Source organism: Drosophila bipectinata, chromosome 3R (assembly GCF_030179905.1).
Source record: "Drosophila bipectinata strain 14024-0381.07 chromosome 3R, DbipHiC1v2, whole genome shotgun sequence".
In the NCBI taxonomy this organism is placed as follows: Eukaryota; Metazoa; Arthropoda; class Insecta; order Diptera; family Drosophilidae; genus Drosophila; species Drosophila bipectinata.
Window position 1 is genome coordinate 1,199,528 of NC_091739.1, and position 12,610 is coordinate 1,212,137.

The 12,610-nt window shown below is 40.8% G+C and overlaps 1 protein-coding gene across 1 annotated transcript in view; it reads right to left on the reverse strand.

Annotated features, from left to right (window-relative positions):
• Positions 1-12,610, reverse strand: part of LOC138926556 (uncharacterized) — a 463,340-nt gene that overhangs the window by 129,999 nt on the left and 320,731 nt on the right. The window lies entirely within an intron of this gene.

Consider the following 12,610-nt stretch of genomic DNA (forward strand, 5'->3'; position numbering starts at 1 on the left):
ACTCCGAGGAGCGGCGACAAGAGCAGGTGCAAAGTACTGCTGACCATGCCTCTCAGAGGACCAATCCCAAATTTCGAATTCAAGAGCGGATTCGGGACGCCGAAGCGCGAGCAACTCATCGCGAGGACCCAGAAGAACGTGCAAGGGAACAGGAAAGGAACACTGGAGAGCACCGACAGCGACGAAGGGATGCGGAAAACATGCAGCAAGAACGGGAAAGGGACGCCGATTACAGGAGAGAAACCAGGAGAAACCCCATCGCAAGAACCCAGGAGCAACGGATAAACACATCACAACGCCGGGAAACACGACAACAGAGGAGGATTCGGGAAGAACAAATTCGACAAATGGCAGAGGATCGATTAATAAACTTCAGGATGGACCCCTAAAATCGACTAGATGCCTCCCAAAGGCAGTCTCAACGAAACATGGACGCAAGAGCTCGGAGGAAGAACTGGAATAGGAACGAGAACAACAGCGAAATAGGATTCGAGTATCAGCGAGGGATCTTTATCACAGGAACATAAAGGAAGGACCAACGGAAATTTGTATTTGCTGTGGAGGAACCTGGTTCCGTACGCAGGTAAGTGGATTATACATCCTGGCTATCTCCTCTAAATTTCCTCTCCTTAACGTTGGCAACGCCTTTTATTTGTCAAGGAAATTTCCCAGTCCGTCCGGTAAATATAACTTTTGCCACACTTGTCGTCGTTCCATCTCTCTTGGCAAAATCCCATCACTCTGCCTTTCTAATGGGTTCGACTTACCAGAAATTCCTGAGTGCTTAAATGGACTCACCTGCCTCGAAGAAAGCCTTATTTCACCGAGAATTCCTTTTATGAGGATTGTTTCCCTCGGGTATGAAAGACAATGCGGGATCAGAGGGGCAGTGGTGAATGTTCCAATTTCAGTTCCCGATATTGTGACTGCGCTTCCGCGCTCTTTTGACTCTACCCATGTCATCCAAGTCCATTTAAAAAGGAGACTAGAGTACGCACACAATTTCATGACTGAAACTATTCGACCCGCTCGGGTCCTTGAAGCTGTACGGTACTTAGTGAATACCGAGCTCTACAGAAAGCACAACATTTCACTGAACGAATCATGGCTAGCAGAACTTCAAGGAATTAATGAAATTCCTTTTATTGCGGACGAATCTGATCGCGAAGCAGAAGAGCAACTTCTTCAGCAGCAACACCTATCCCAAAATGCTGCAGAGCTCGAAGAAAATTTAAATCCAGGAGTCCATGAAACATTATTGGAAAATAATGATACTGCTATTCAGCGAATTGCATTGGCACCGGGTGAAGGCCGTCGCCCAACAAGCTTAACGCTTCACGAAGACGCAGAGGAACTTTCCTTTCCAACTATTTCTTGCGGAGAAATATTTAAAGGAAATACAACCTATGCGAAAAAAGCCAGATCCCAAATCCGTTTTCACGACCGTCGTTGCGCTGTAGTTCCTAAAGTTTTATACATGTATAAATTTTACGAAATGCAGCGCATTCAAAATTCTATTTCAATTGCTTTACGCAAAAAGTCAGGTGCAGTTACCGCTGGTAATCTGCGGGATGAGTCATTTGTTGACAGACTTGTCACATGATGATATATAAATAGCCAGGGTTAAATAGCCACTACTTCAGAAAATATTAACAAAATAATGTTTTTGCATTCGAATTTAAATTAGTTGTATTTCGGAGACCCGAAAGCTTTTGGTTGTTCTGGCCCCACATTTAAAGGTATAAGAAGTGGAAAGCATTCTTCATCTACTGCTGGAACTCATGCTAGAGATTTCGACAGTATTGTGAAGCTAGAGTCTTTTAAATCAATAGCAAGGACCGAAGAAGGACTAGTCAAGCCTGTGGTGATTATAACTTCCGATGGTGGCCCTGATGAAAATCCCAGGTATGGGAAGGTTATTTCCCATGCATTACAATACTTTAAGGCATACAATTTAGATGCAACTTTTGTTGTCACAAATGCTCCAGGTAAAATTTGTATCAAGTAATAGCAAAATTACGTTGTAAAATGCATTTTTATTTCAGGAATAAGTGCTTTATACAAGTCGAAAGGAGAATGGCCCCACTAAGCCGGGAATTGTCTGGCTTGATTTTGTCGCACGACATGTTTGGAAGCCATTTGAATAACCAAGGCAGAAGGCAGAAATTTTGTATTCTCTGGGGGAACATTGGCCAATGTTTGGGGCAGCAGGGTTCTCGATGACTTTCCTGTAACTGCCAAATATTGTCTACCTAAAGAAGAAGAGGCAGAACTGGATGACATAGATCAGTACATGTTCGAAAGAGTCAATATTTTCTGCAGATTGTGAAATGTCGTTCTGAAGAATGTTGTGGAGAATTTAGAACTACTACTGGACTACTTCAAATTCTACCTGGTAGATTATTTCCTCCTCCTCCTCCTCCAATACGTGTTGTTCAGGATGTCTCTGAAATAATCGTTTCCGAGAACATTTCTGGATCAATAAATAAACACAACAAATATTTGCAGGTAAGCTTTATCTACATTTTATTTGAATGTGCTAATATCACACTCCCCTCTTTCACTCCAGATTCCCTTCGACTTGAATTGTCCGTCGGTGTCCGTCGGTTAAGCCAACTTAAAAAACGCATGAAAAACGTGTGGGTTGTATTTTGCATCACAAAAATCAGCTACTCGGCACGCAATAATTCACAAAAATGTAGCTGTAACCTTCGATAAAAAAAATCAAAAAATCGCCAAAAATTCGTCAAAAAACTCGACGGGTGTATGGGGGTTTGAGGTGTGGGTGCCCCAAGTTATGCTACATTCGCAAAAATGTTGCGAACTGCCGCCGCAACAGCCTCGGCCCAGTCCCAGTTACGTCTCCATAATTGCTAAATTAATATGAAAATATGTATGCCGCAGCCCTGGCAGCTCCTGAACGGAGCTCGGCAATGGTAATGGCAAGTTAGAGGCGCCACACTAGCGCGGCCCCTCTGTACTGTTTATCATTATTTTCTCGCTCTTCCGGCCAAGTTTCCCGCTTGTTCGCAGCATAATTATAAGGAGCAACTTTTCTCTGGCACCAGAGGGCCCCAGATGGTTCGCAACAGCAGGAAAAGCAAGAAAAACAAGGACGCCGGCCGGACAGGGCGCACCAGGCGGCGGGAAAAGAGTCTCGAAACGTTGCGAGCTTTGAATCGGGGGCAGAAAATTAAGAAAACCGCTTCCACCCCCACGGTCAGGCGAAATGAAGCGGATAGTTTCACTTCCACTTTCAAATTTGGGAGCTCCCAGGTCCTCCGACTAGGCCGGGTCAGCAAAGGTGGGCGGCTGAGAACTGGTAGTAAGGCCGAAGGAGGACCTCAAATTTGACGACTCTCCACTGTGCACTGAAAAGTTGAAAAGAATGCACCCGCAAAAAGGGCAACGTAGAAATTTAAATTTAATTTTATTAAGCCAAATGAACGAGCCAGACTTTTTCCAATACTACGAATAATAAATAAACAAGAAAGGAAAGCTAACTTCGGGCGGAGCCGAAGTTTATATACCCTTGCAGTTAAAACCGGATACATATCGCAAACATCGGATATAGTTGGCCGATCCTTATGGGAATAGGAATATATAATCCAATTTTTTACAATACAAAATCTAAAAAAAGTCCCAAACTTTTATCTTCAAAAATACGAAAGTTGATATTTCTACCAAATACCATTTCCGATCGTTCAGTTATATGGCAGCTATAGGCAGCTATAGGCAGCTATAGCCCGAGACTAATGAAATTTGGTAGGTCGGATCAACTGACCAAATATATAATCTGTACCAAGTTCCAGCTTTCTATCTTCAAAAACACAAGTTGGGTCAAAGTTGGGTCATTTCCGATCGTTCAGTTATATGGCAGCTATAGGATATAGTCGGCCGATCCGGGCCGTTCCGACTTATATACTGCGTCCAAAAGAAAGAAGGGTGTGTGCAAAGTTTCAAGACGATAGCCTTAAAACTGAGAGACTAGTTTGCGTAGAAACAGACAGACGGACAGACAGACAGACGGACAGACGGACATGCTCATATCAACTCAGGAGGTGATCCTGATCAAGAATATATATACTTTATAGGGTCGGAGATGTCTCCTTCACTGCGTTGCACACTTTTGACCAAAATTATAATACCCTCTGCAAGGGTATAACAAACGAGCAAGCTGAAGAGCGAGGGGAAAGGCGAGTGGAAATAGAATGGAAACTTTGCTTTCAAAGTCGTTCCACTTAAAGTTGCCCGGAGATGACAACGGAGGCAGGGTATTAGATCCCTCTCCCCCCCAGTTCTCCGTCAACTCCAGATATTCCCACATTCGTAACACGAAACATTTAATGTATACATGGCAGACATTCCATTAAAAAAATAACCCCCGAACACCAACCAAAGTTTTATATGTACTCGCATTATTCCCCTCCCGCCTCTGGCGCTCCCACGTGACGAAAAGTTTTTCACTCGGTGGTGCCACCGATGCCTCCTCCGCTGCCGCTGCTTTTGTTGGCCTTTAATTATGATTTGATGTTCATGTTAAGCGTTTGCAAAGCAACTTTTTTCAGCTGGCCAATTAAATGAGATCGCTGGCAAAGATGAAATCCAATTAGAATTTAAGTCAGAGCAAAAACACCGAAAGAGGAAAACTGTCGCAGACATGGAGAAAGGTCCTTCCTTTGAGCGGAAGGAGAAGCAAAAGCGTGCGTCCGCGCTCTAGCTGCTGAAACCAGTAATGGCGAGGGTCCTTACTCCATTGTTTGGACAAAACATCATGACGTGGCCGCGGATATGTTTGACATATCCCTAGGTCAAATTGGACATTTTAAAAATTCGTTAGGTCGGCTTTTAGACTTATGTTTATACCCTTGCAGAGGGTATTATAATTTTGTCCAAAAGTGTGCAACGCAGTGAAGGAGACATTTCCGACCCTATAAAGTATCTGTCGGAGATCCGTCCATAGTTTCCATTATCAAGCACAATTGCACAGCAAGTTCTGTTCGTTACTAGAGACGCTTCCCAACTGAACTGCGTAACACAGAGTTTTGTCTAATTTCATCATCCTTTTAAATTCTATTGCTCTCTCTGTTTCTCTCAATTCAGTCCGTGCTCTACGATCAGACCATGCTCAGCAGCAGAGTGTGTCCCTTTTTCTCAGCTACTGTGCGTATTTAAACTACTAGCGACAATGTGTCGCCACGCCAAAGCTGTACGGCGAACAAGTACAATGGGCAAACTAGCCATTCTACGACATATACATATTCTTGATCAGGATCACCTCCTGAGTTGATATGAGCATGTCCGTCTGTCCGTCTGTCTGTCCGTTTCTACGCGAACTAGTCTCTCAGTTTTAAGGCTATCGTCTTGGAACTTTGCACACACCCTTCTTTCCTTTGCACGCAGTATATAAGTCGGAACGGCCCGGATCGGCCGACTATATCTTATAGCTGCCATATAACTGATTGATCGGAAATGGTAAACCTTTGGTGTTTTTAAAGTTAGAGAGTTCAAATTTGATTCAAATTTGCTATTTTTGGCAAACCATTACGACATACCAAATTTCATAAGGATCGGCCAACTATATTTTTTAGCTGCCATATAACTGAACGATCGGAAATGACCCAACTTTCGTGTTTTTGAAGATAGAAAGCTGAAACTTAATACAGATTATATTTTTGGACAGTTGATACAACCTACCAAATTTCATTAGGATCGGCCGACTATATCCTATATCCTAACTGAACGATTGGAAATGGTACTTGGTAGAAATATCAACTTTTTTATTTTTGAAGATAGAAGTTTGTGACTTTTTTTAGATTTTTTATTTTAGTTAATTGGTTTTATTATGATATATTTATAAGGATCGGCGAACTATATCCGATGTTTGCGATATATTTCCGGTTTTAACTGCAAGGGTATATAAACTTCGGCTCCGCCCGAAGTTAGCTTTCCTTTCTTGTTTGTATATAAGCCTGATGATATCAATTTTTCCAGAGATTTGCCTCTTTCAACCCTAGAGGATCCATATCACCTTGGCCTTTCAATCAAAAACACTTCTGGTCTCGAGCAGAAGTTTCCATGCGTAGCAAACAAGTTAGTGAAACTTAACTCTGTAAACTCTGTAAATCTGATTTTCATAAACTTAAAAGCCTTTCGATACATTTGATTGGTCCGATATTCTGGCATGCGCAGAGGTAAAAGGCACCATTGAAAAATTTAACCATACTTTAAATACATTTTTTGACTCATGTGTGCCATGGAAATATCCGTCCGCTTCAACAAATCCTCCTTGGTTTATAAGGTGCATCACGAATATAAAATATACTAAAAACCTGCAGTAGAATAGATTTTTCAAGATATTTACTAGCACGGTCAAATTTTACCATGCATAACGCTGAATGTTTCAGGAATTATATTCGCCGCTGCCGGATTAAATTTACTCAGGATTCAAAGCATTTTTATACCTTTGTAAACACTTAGCGTAAACATGTATCTTTTCCACCACTGCTTACTTTTGAAAATTCATCTGCGACCTTTGACCAGGCCATTGCCGATCTATTCAAAAATTGTTTCAAAAAACTTATTCTCCGCCTAAAACGACAGATCAGCCTTATGCATACAACATTGAATCAGCAAATCTTCTTTTCTGTCCGTATTTCTTCGAGAATAACTATTTATCTAATCTTCTTAGGGTCGAACCCGATTATTCCCCAGGCCCCGATGGAGTACCAGGCTGTGTGCTAAAATACTGTGCCAGGTCTCTGTGTAAACTTCTACATAGACTTTTAAACTTTTCTTTGGAAACCTAAATTTTTCCGAGTCCGATTTAGTCAATCATTCACTCCTGTTAAGAATACTGAATCTTCTGCGATTTCCTACAGACCTCCTCACGTGGTTCTCTAGCTAGTTAGATGCAAAAACACAAAGAGTCTTATTAAAAAAATGTACATTTCCGCCTAGTCCGTGCTACATCTGGTGTCCCTCAAGGAAGACATCTTGGCCCGTTACTATTTACTCTTTTTATTAATGACATGCCTCTTGCTTTACCGAACTCTTAAGTTCTTATGTATGCAGATGATGTAAGACTGTGTTGTCAATACAAATCCATCTCTGCCTAATGCAATCTTCAGTCTTACCTTGAAAGTTTTCAAGAATGTTGTTTTGCAAATGATTTAATACTTAATGGATCAAAATGGAAGCTTATGTCTTTTTATCGTTCTTTCCCTCTCCAGGCTACGTACTCTCTCAATGGGATTGCCTTAGAAAAATTAGCTCAGGTTAATGATCTCGGTGTCCCATTAGACTCAAAACTTAAATTTGCCGAACATAATGGTTTCATCCTTTTGACGCTGCTCCCTTTGGAATGGTTGTGCTTTTTGCAATAGAATACGTAAGGGCTCTGATATTATAGCATATCCGGCGACAAATTTTCGGAAATAACCAGTGAGTCCCCAAAATTGGCGTACTTCGGTAACATTAGTTGTTGTTGAGAACATGGAAATGGCTTTCATCTTTACGTCTCCCGGGCTGATTCCTTCAGCGTGTATTTTATGTCCTAAAAACGTAATAGACTGCTCGTACAATTTACATTTATCCAGATTTAGAGTTAGTCCGCAATCTCGCAATACAGTAAGGAGTCTTTCAAGCTCTTCATACAATTTCTCGAATGAATTGCTACCAATTAGGATGTCATCCATGTAGTGTATCATGTATCCTTTCTGCCCGCGCATCTGCAGTTCTGCCATGAGAGGATTGAAAATGGCTGGGGCATTCTTTAACAGTGGGCAGTGAGGTACTCTGACGTAGATGGCTGGATAATATCCTGCTGCAACAACTTGTCTAATATCTTGGCGACTACTTCCTTCTTTGGCTCGGGAATTCGGTGAGGTGGTTGAGAAACTACCTGGTTGCTCTCAACAGCTATATTGGCTTGGACGATGTTTGTTTTTCCTAATCCTTGCAGTCCTGTAGAGAAAACATCCTCGAACTTGTTTAACAACAAATGCATTTGGTTTCTTTATTCATATTAGCGAGAAGCTTACGTGTACCACTTTCGCTTGTGATGGTTTCTGGTTGCAGTACAGCTCGCTTGACTTCGGCGACGCCTGGCTCAAACTTAAGGAACAACTGGGCGCCTAAAATGACATCCTGTCCCAACAAAAGGTCTTCTTGCAAAAGGTTGTCGTCACCTACGTATAGATTCGCTACAATAGTTTTTCCTTCGACGTCCATTAGTATAACCACTTTTTCGGTAAGAATACATGTTCCTCCGCATATGCCGCTAATCTTTATACAGCAGTTATGCCGATCTGTATTTAATTCTTTGGCAACTGACTGTCGCACAATACTAGCCTGGCTACCAGTATCAATAAAGGCGTTATAGTTTTTCGAATTTGATTGTATGATTCTGGTGAGAAACTTGTCTTGCTTTGATGCTTCTAAAAGCATCACCCTTGCAGCTTGTCAATTTTCTGTGATTGCGTGAAAAGTATTGCATTTGTTACAGCGGGGCTTCTGCTCCTCACTCGGGCAGGAATTGGTGAAGTGTCCTAACTCGCCACACTTTAAACACGTCTTAGCATCCTTCGATTTGGCTGGCTTGGTGTCACCATCTTGCTTTGTCTCTATATTGGTGATTTTCGGTACGAACTACTTTTTGTTTGTTATGGCACTGAATCTGTTTACAAAATTAGATTCGGCTGCCTCTCTAAGTTGTATTGTTGTTAAGAATTTTATAGCTGCAATGCTGTTTTGTAACTCTCGGTGCTGCAAACCTGTAATCCTGTAAATCTGTAAACCTGAAAAGTACTCCTTAACTGTCTCTTTAGCTCGTCTTGGTCATGTTGAAGTGGACTTCCGCTTCATCCGGGCTTGTTCCAAACTCGACCCTCATAGATTGCGCGAAGTCGCTCCATGTTATATGTACTACTGGTGATGAATCGAACCACAACTTGGCTGGTCCCGTGATCCTTTTATAAATTGCAAGTAATAAAAATTTGTCGTCCTTTGTATGGCTACTGTATGGTTTTTCTTAAATTTGAATACGTCTGCCACGCACAAATAACGAGTAATCTTTGGGACTGCTTCCCATTACCTACGTTCCATGCCGACGATTCTGCTCTTCTTTCCAAATATTCCGACTATCTCTCCGATTTTCGCATAACCAACACAAGAGTATCCCACCACTGAACTGTAAAGTAAGTCCCACCACTTGTAGGTTTATTCTTGCTTAAGGTTATGGTAGATATACATAGGTTTACATTATTGTAGAATTGGTCTTAACTTATTGCCACCTTCTTCATTCGCTTCTAGCTTAAGACCCTTACTCTCTGGATCAGTTACAAGTCTCGTTCTGGTATTTCTGGTGATGGTCACTCTGTCGGACGGATGGTCACATCGCCCAAAAGTTGAGTTTTGATCAGCTGATTACACTAGAAGCATTAATCCTATTTCTTAGCCATTGTAGTTAGACTTATGCGCAGCACGACCCTTTTAGGGTCTTATGTTCAAACTACAATTTAAAATTAATTTTTTGAAACTTCCTTACTAACTTCTTAGCTAAAACTAATAAATAGTTTAATAAAACTAAAAATCAGTGTGTGTCTAGGGACACGCGTAAGAAACGAAGTTCCTTTGGTATGTTTGGCAATGAAGGAGAGACAGGCGTGAATGAAGGCGAAAAATTATTTACTACAACAATTTACAACTTTATACAAAAACGATTTTAATTTATTACTTATTTATTCTAGGTATATAAATCTAATCAGTTCATTCAAATGACCCCCATATAACCAAAACATTATTTATTTCTTTGGTCCGTCCTATACTAGAGTACGGTTCATGTGTCTGGAGTCCCCAATATGGAGTACACAAGGACCGCATAGAATCCGTACAAAAGAACTTTTTAATATTTGCACTTAGAGGTACCCTATACTGGGATGCAAATCTTCAGCTTCTATCCTACAGTAGTAGACTTTTACTTATAAACTTCACTAGCTTAACAAATCGTAGGACAATGCTCAGTGTAGTTTTTCTGCATAACCTTATTAACGGGGATGTAGATAGCCAGCATTTACTAACACGCTTAAATTTTAACATTCCTATTAGAAGGCAAATTTGAAAAAGCCATTGTGATGCGCAGCCTTCTAGTGCCTTGCTTAGGGCGATCACCAGGTTGCTACCATCGAGCACGTTATCCGCAAAAATTAGGTCAACTGTTGAACACCAAGAGGAAGCATCCGCTCCAGCACTATCAGGATTGAATTTTGGCAAAGTCACATATGACGCTTTTCCATCGGTTGGCGGTGCCCTTGGTGTCTGCATGTTTTTGATGATCTCTAGTAGGTTGCGGTTTTGCAGCTCCAACGCTGACAAATACGGATCGGTGGCACGATCAGTAGGCAAAGCAGATCCCACTTCTGAATGTCGGAGATCCGTCCATAGTTTCCATTATCAAGCACAATTGCACAGCAAGTTCTGTTCGTTACTAGAGACGCTTCCCAACTGAACTGCGTAACACAGAGTTTTGTCTAATTTCATCATCCTTTTAAATTCTATTGCTCTCTCTGTTTCTCTCAATTCAGTCCGTGCTCTACGATCAGACCATGCTCAGCAGCAGAGTGTGTCCCTTTTTCTCAGCTACTGTGCGTATTTAAACTACTAGCGACAATGTGTCGCCACGCTACGACATATACATATTCTTGATCAGGATCACCTCCTGAGTTGATATGAGCATGTCCGTCTGTCCGTCTGTCTGTCCGTTTCTACGCGAACTAGTCTCTCAGTTTTAAGGCTATCGTCTTGGAACTTTGCACACACCCTTCTTTCCTTTGCACGCAGTATATAAGTCGGAACGGCCCGGATCGGCCGACTATATCTTATAGCTGCCATATAACTGATTGATCGGAAATGGTAAACCTTTGGTGTTTTTAAAGTTAGAGAGTTCAAATTTGATTCAAATTAGCTATTTTTGGCAAACCATTACGACATACCAAATTTCATAAGGATCGGCCAACTATATTTTTTAGCTGCCATATAACTGAACGATCGGAAATGACCCAACTTTCGTGTTTTTGAAGATAGAAAGCTGAAACTTAATACAGATTATATTTTTGGACAGTTGATACAACCTACCAAATTTCATTAGGATCGGCCGACTATATCCTATATCCTAACTGAACGATTGGAAATGGTACTTGGTAGAAATATCAACTTTTTTATTTTTGAAGATAGAAGTTTGTGACTTTTTTTAGATTTTTTATTTTAGTTAATTGGTTTTATTATGATATATTTATAAGGATCGGCGAACTATATCCGATGTTTGCGATATATTTCCGGTTTTAACTGCAAGGGTATATAAACTTCGGCTCCGCCCGAAGTTAGCTTTCCTTTCTTGTTTGTATATAAGCCTGATGATATCAATTTTTCCAGAGATTTGCCTCTTTCAACCCTAGAGGATCCATATCACCTTGGCCTTTCAATCAAAAACACTTCTGGTCTCGAGCAGAAGTTTCCATGCGTAGCAAACAAGTTAGTGAAACTTAACTCTGTAAACTCTGTAAATCTGATTTTCATAAACTTAATAGCCTTTCGATACATTTGATTGGTCCGATATTCTGCCATGCGCAGAGGTAAATGGCACCATTGAAAAATTTTACCATACTTTAAATACATTTTTTGACTCATGTGTGCCATGGAAATATCCGTCCGCTTCAACAAATCCTCCTTGGTTTATAAGGTGCATCACGAATATAAAATATACTAAAAACCTGCAGTAGAATAGATTTTTCAAGATATTTACTAGCACGGTCAAATTTTACCATGCATAACGCTGAATGTTTCAGGAATTATATTCGCCGCTGCCGGATTAAATTTACTCAGGATTCAAAGCATTTTTATACCTTTGTAAACACTTAGCGTAAACATGTATCTTTTCCACCACTGCTTACTTTTGAAAATTCATCTGCGACCTTTGACCAGGCCATTGCCGATCTATTCAAAAATTGTTTCAAAAAACTTATTCTCCGCCTAAAACGACAGATCAGCCTTATGCATACAACATTGAATCAGCAAATCTTCTTTTCTGTCCGTATTTCTTCGAGAATAACTATTTATCTAATCTTCTTAGGGTCGAACCCGATTATTCCCCAGGCCCCGATGGAGTACCAGGCTGTGTGCTAAAATACTGTGCCAGGTCTCTGTGTAAACTTCTACATAGACTTTTAAACTTTTCTTTGGAAACCTAAATTTTTCCGAGTCCGATTTAGTCAATCATTCACTCCTGTTAAGAATACTGAATCTTCTGCGATTTCCTACAGACCTCCTCACGTGGTTCTCTAGCTAGTTAGATGCAAAAACACAAAGAGTCTTATTAAAAAAATGTACATTTCCGCCTAGTCCGTGCTACATCTGGTGTCCCTCAAGGAAGACATCTTGGCCCGTTACTATTTACTCTTTTTATTAATGACATGCCTCTTGCTTTACCGAACTCTTAAGTTCTTATGTATGCAGATGATGTAAGACTGTGTTGTCAATACAAATCCATCTCTGCCTAATGCAATCTTCAGTCTTACCTTGAAAGTTTTCAAGAATGTTGTTTTGCAAATGATTT